The 6,634-nt window shown below is 44.1% G+C and overlaps 1 non-coding gene across 1 annotated transcript; it reads left to right on the top strand.

Annotated features, from left to right (window-relative positions):
* The first annotated feature begins 5,278 nt into the window (after positions 1 to 5,278).
* On the top strand, positions 5,279 to 5,350 carry trnah-gug (transfer RNA histidin (anticodon GUG)). Its single transcript has one exon. It is a non-coding gene; the product is annotated as a tRNA-His (tRNA).
* The last annotated feature ends 1,284 nt before the right edge of the window (positions 5,351 to 6,634 follow it).

Raw genomic sequence — 6,634 nt, 5'->3', positions numbered from 1 at the left:
ATTTCACCGAGTATAAAATGGACCAAACATCATGGTGTTTGTCCTCACCGATTTAACGCATGTGATTAAAGCAGGACGTCGATCTCAACTGGTCACTTCTTACTCATTATGTAATATCTTCCCTTCACAATAAGAAAAATCCACTCAGTTCCATTTACAATGCTTCAGGTAGAATATTATTCCAAATCTTTGAAAATCCAGAGTTTTTGGAACCGAATCTTATTCAGCTGCACACGTTCACAAAATTTCTTTACATTTAAAGTCAACCCACTTCGACATTGTTTCCCCGAAACTTCTGACCGACTACGCCCCACCCCTACACCTTTACCGAGACACACGCTGTCGCCCTCTTGTGAAATTTATTCCTTGTATGTTAACAAATGTGCCTTTCCAAATATTTTGGAAAACAGATTCTCGGAGTGACAGCGATTCTGCTCTCATCTTTTCTTTGTTCTTCAAAGGTTTTATCAAAGGGTTTGAATGTCTGACGTCTAGATGTTTACTCACTTGAAATAGGGAATTTTCCACCTATTTACTCTGTCCAAACTTTTCATAACATGAAAACCCCCGATTAGGTCTTTCTTGGTTCAGGGATAACTGTTCTAAATTTTCGAAAACAACAAGTGAATAAAATCTCATTCTCAGTACACCCCGTCAGCATCGACTCTAGATGCTTCACCCCCAGTAAACACCGTCATTACCCTCTCTGATAGAATCACAGAATCCTACAGTGCAGAAAGGGCATTTCAGTCAATCGAGCCGGTGTCGACTCTCTGAAAAGCATCTCACCAAGACCTAGTTCTCCTCCCTATTCCCGTATATTTCACCAGAAGAAGGGGCAACCCTCCCCATTATGATGTCAAATAAACCTGTGGGACTATAACCTGGCGTCCTGTGACTTCTGACCTTGTCCCTGCTTTACTTAATTTACTTAATTTACTGAAATCATTCCCTGGATACGACAGGGCAATTTAACTTGACCAATCAACATAGCCCTCAGACCGAACAGCAGTGCGAATTACTGAGCCAATGTTCCATTATAGTGAGCAAAACCTGAATCATTTTTAATGGTTTTATACACTGGTAACTCAGCCACATCAAAGCAAATCAACCCAAATTCAACACTTCAATCCAGAACAAGTCTGCCAAATGTTTTATTTTCTTTCCAACACTGTAACAAGGTGCAGTTTGCAGAAGTCACATGTTTGCACTTTCACTGACACTCTGCCTCCCTGAGAGCTGCAGCCCTTTCCCAACTTGATTCAGGCAGCACTGTCCTTCCTGTGACATGCCCCATCGAGAATGGAAGGACAGGTATCAATACCCGCACTTGGGAATGGAGCGACAGTTTTAAAATATTTACACTGTCCCCAGCGGAGAATTGAGTCCTGTGACAGACTGGGACACGAACCACTATACTGCCGAGACCAAGAGTCTCAAAGGAGGCCCTTCAACTAATTGTGGCGATACTTGCCAAAAACAACTGCCTAATGAACTGAATCCCATTTCACAATGTTTATCCCACAGCCTTATATGTCATGGCATCACAAGTTCACATCTGAATGTTTATTCAGGTTCTAAGGGTTTCTGCCATTCTGAACAATGCAGACAGTGTATTCCAAATTCCAACCACCCACTGGCTTATAAAGCACTTTTGCACATCTACTCAAACCATTCTGACTTCCTTCTTAAATCTCTGCCCCCTGCTAATCCTCCATTAATGGGAAACTCGTTCAGTCAACCCTGTCCATACCCTAACCCAATCATGTCTCCTCTACATCTCCTTTACATTGCGACAAACACTCCACTCTGTCCTGTCTTTCTTCACAACTGAAACTCTTCATCCCAAACAATGTCCCGGTAAATATCTCCTACGATTTTCTCAGTGTGATCACATCCCTGTGACTTGCAAAACTGCAATCAACACTCTTGCTTGAGCCTAATGAGCATTTGTTTTAAAATTTCTGGATTAGTATGAGGGCGATTCTGGCTAAGCCGAATTTATTACCCATTCTGAATTGCTCAGAGGGAAATTGAGACTCAACCATATTTTTCTGAGTCTGAAGTCACATGCAGGCCAGAGCAAGTAAGGACAGCAGATTCCTTCCTGAAATGACATCAGTGAACCAAATGGTTTTTTATTCAACAATTGTCAATGGATCTATCGTAATCATTAGATTCTTCCTTGCAGATATTTGCTGAATCCAAATTTTACAATCTGGCATGGTGGGATTCAAGCCCGAGTACCCAGACCATACCTCGGTCTCTGGATTATCAGTCCTATGAAATTACCACAAGACCAACACAGAAAACCACAAAAGCTGATCTTTTCCAATAAAATGTCTTTTCACCAAAACTGCCCTGGGTATTTTCCATGAGCCTGACGCTCCAATTGTCTCTGCCCTATATCAGTAAAAGCTGCTACATGGGGATTGATTTCACAACCGCAGTATCCAAATGGATCGATTTGTTTGAAAGCCCCGATGGTGGGATTGGGGCACGTTCACCCAACAACAGTGACCGCAGCAGCAGCACAGACAGAACAGTATGAATGTGAAAGAGAGTGATAGATTGGGCATTGCCTCAGAGAAATAGGGGGAGGGACGGAAAGGAGGTTTAATGATCGTGGGAAGAAGAGAAATCTCCGACAACGAGTATGTTTCAATCCTGATATATGACACGCAGAGATGTAAGAGAGCGGAATTTGAAGGTAAAATAATTAATTTCTTAGCATGTGTCACAAAAAGGACAACGGAGAGAACACTTAGTGCCGTGATTTGGTTTCAAATCGAGTTTGCTGTGGTCACAATGCAAAATACCGACAACCACGATCACAGTAACCACAGAACAGGATGTTTGCAAGCAGCAATAAGTATACTAGCAGAGGAAATGTTCGGAAGAACAGCACATGTACAATATCAGTACTCAGCGAACAGTGACAGACATGTGGGAACTGACAATGAGCTGAATCTTTCATATCGATGTCCTCAGAGGCTGTAGAGATCACTTGAATAAGAACGTTGACAGATGAGATTGATCGATTTCGACAAAACATCAAAGACTCGGGGGACAGGGCAGGATATTGTTGAAATGCATGCTTCAATAGCATTTTAGCTTAACATCGGCACAGCCGCCCAGATCCAACCGGAAATAGGGATGGGAATCAGAGCGCAGAGTTACCAGTGATGCAATAGGTGAGCGTGTGATGGCACAGAGGCTCAAGAAATTCCTCGGTTGAATGTGCTCCTGCTCAAAGGAATGGTTGTCCCCGTTTATACTATCATAGCGATTTCCGGTGCATCTTTCTAAGACAGCTGAGTGGCACAAGTGGACTGTGTTGAGCCCTTAACTTTGCAATGGTGGGTTTAAAAGATGATTTTGCTGTTTGGATCTGTGTTTCCAACACTGGCGGTGGCAGCTACATTTGCTCGCATCAGCTCATTATCAGTTTCTTCCACACAGTCAAGACTTCAACCAGGAGAAGTTGGTGTTGGGATGATATTTTAAACTAGTCATCCTTGGGGGTTGGGACACGGAAACGGTGATGTTTACGTTCGACAAATAAAACTTGAAATACAAGCCTGACCTCAGGAACAGAGATCATGACTTTAAGCCATACTCTTTATGTTGTACCAATTTGCAATACCTTCCATTTATCCAACGACTCATTGGATTAAGATCCTTTTGAAATTTAGATAATCTTCATCACTGTCTACAATTCTGGTGTCGCCTGCAAACCTATGAAGCATGCCAGCTGTGAGTTCCACTGTTTTCTCATGTAGATCAATGATTCCTATTTATTTGTAGTGGCCGTGATTTAGCAGTGTGCAGATCACACAACAGTTAGTCATGCAATTAACCATGAGGACGAAAGCCGCAGACTACAGGGAGATACCAAACAATTGGAAATAAAAATGGTGAAAGCAATTCATTCCAGGGAAGTGGGTGATAGTGAAGCAAAATTAAACTTCAAACCAGCTGCCCCCGCTCCAGTTGTGGCACTCAAGCTGTCTCAGCAAGATGCACTGTAGATTGCTGTTATAACCGGTAACAGATTTTCCCTTCTGCCCCGCCTTTGACCAGAAGCACTCCCAACCTCAGAATTGCTTGCGCCTCTAAACCATCATAGAAACCATGCAGTCTCCGGTTGATTCACTTGAGCCAACGAGTATCTCTGCGACCTCATTCCCATCTCGATTTCAAGTTGCATCTTCGTGACTGCGCCACTCAGTTCCTCTGATTCTGGGGCTGGGAACTGGGCCCATGTGGCAGCAGTGGTTACGGCCTTGTGTGGGGAAACTCGTGAAGTAACCGATGTTAAACTGCATTGCTATTGAAATATACATTTCAACAAAAGCTTGGTATAAACAATGACTGCAGATGCTGGAAACCAGATTCTGGATTAGTGGTGCTGGAAGAGCACAGCAGTTCAGGCAGCATCCGAGGAGTAGTAAAATCGACGTTTCGGGCAAAGACTCTTCATCAAGAATAAAGGCAGAGAGTCTGAAGGGTGGAGAGATAAGTGAGAGGAGGTTGGGTTTGTGGAGAAAGTAGCATAGAGTACAATCGGTAAATGGGGGAGGGGATGAAGGTGATAGGTCGGGGGGGGAGGGTGGAATGAATTGGTGGAATAGATGATAGGCAGGTAGGACAACACAGGAGAAGTCATGGGGACAGTGCTGAGCTGGAAGTTTGGAACTATGGTGACGTGGGGGAAGGGGAAATGAGGAAACTGTTGAAGTCCACATTGATAACCTGGGTTGAAGTGTCCCGAGGTGGAAGATGAGGCATTCTTCCTCCAGGTTTCTGGTGGTGAGGGAGCGGCGGTGAAAGAGGCCCAGGACCTCCATGTCTTCGGCAGAGTGGGAGGGAGAGTTGAAATGTTGGGCCACAGGGCTGTGTGGTTGATTGGTGCGGGTGTCCCAGAGATGTTCCTAAAGCGCTCTGCTAGGAGGCGCCCAGTCCCCAAATGTACAGGAGACTGCACCGGGAGCAACGGATACAATAAATGATATTGGTGGATGTGCAGGTAAAAAAAGCTGCACTGTACCCGGATTCCTTGATGTTTTGGAGAAATCTATTTATCTCAGCCCTCAACACATTAATTATGGAATCAACACAGCCACTGGGGAACCGATGTTAAACAGTCAGACCATTCTGAGTTCCCACATATCTGCTACTGTTCGCTAAGCACTGATCGTACGCATTTGGTGCTCTGCCTAACATTCCTTATAATACTGTACTTAGAGCATGCACGTGCTGTGTTCGTCTGTGGGGTGCTGTGATCGTATAGTGGTTAGTACTCTGCGTTGTGGCCGCAGTAACCTCGGTTCGAATCCGAGTCACGGCAGTAATAGTTCTGTGTGTCCCAGTCTTTTGTGAAACACAAAGGAATCAATTGTTTTAAATTCATGATGTTCTCCAAGGTGATTTTTTTCCTCCAAGTTCTGCTCGCCCACATCTCTGTGTTTCATATGTCAGAATTCAAATCCACCCGTTCTCAGAGATTTCTTCCCTCCTACGATCACTAACCGAACTTTCCATCCCATACCCCCATTTCATTAATTTGGAGATGTCGGTGTTGGACTATGGAGTACAAAGTTAAAAATGACCCAACACCAGGTTATGGTCTTACAGGTTTAATTGAAGCACTAGCTTTTGGAGGGCTGCTTTTTCATCATGTGTTTGTGGAGTCATTTCCCATTTCACTAAGGCATCGCAGAATCTAATACAGACTCTCCCATTGATACCGATCAGTCTGTGTGGCTGGGGTAACTGTTGCTGGGTGAACATGCCCCAACCCCACCATGGGGACCTGCAGACCATTTGATCCATTTGGTTACCACTGTTGTGAGATCCATACTCATGTAGCAGCTTTTACTGATACGGACCAGATATTATTGGGGGTGTGGGGGGTGGGGAGCGGAGGTCAAGCTCAGGAAAATGGCACAGAACAGTATCGGGGAAAATCGACTTAATTGGATAAGATCAGTTTCACTGCTTTTCTGCAATGGCCGAGCGCTATTACAACGGAACACAGAACTGTTAATTCAGACACCAGGGACCTGGGTGTCACTCCGACCATGCTAGGTGGTAGAATTGGGATTCAAAAAATATCTGGAATTACGAATCTAATAACTCCTATATATCCATGTTCAATTGATGAAAAAAATAACAAAACTATCTGACGTCATTTAAGGAATGAAACTGCCATTTTTATCTGCTCGGGCCTCCATGTGACTCCAGACTCACTACAATACGGTTGAGTCTCAATTACCCGCTGTGCAATTTGGTATAGCAATCAATACTGCCGAGCCAGCGACGCCCTCATACTGTAACAGAATAGAAAAAAAGTTCATTTGGCCCTAGCTAGATTACTGTGTGCAGTTCTGCAATTCAGAAGACTGCATGGATGTGATTGCACTGGGAACGTTGCAGTAGAGATTCACTGGGATATCGTCTGGGTGTCTGGGCTGAAGAGTTTCAGTTGTGAGGAGAGATTGGACAGACTGTGGTTGTTTGGCGCCGAACAGAGGAGATTGGAGAAGACATGACTGAGATGTACTAAATACTGAGGGATATGGATATGATAGACTGAAAGAAGAGTTTCTTATTGATGGAGCGATTGAACACT

The sequence above is a fragment of the Chiloscyllium punctatum genome, chromosome 24, assembly GCF_047496795.1.
Source record: "Chiloscyllium punctatum isolate Juve2018m chromosome 24, sChiPun1.3, whole genome shotgun sequence".
NCBI lineage: Eukaryota > Metazoa > Chordata > Chondrichthyes > Orectolobiformes > Hemiscylliidae > Chiloscyllium > Chiloscyllium punctatum.
This window is presented reverse-complemented; position numbering and strand designations above follow the sequence as displayed.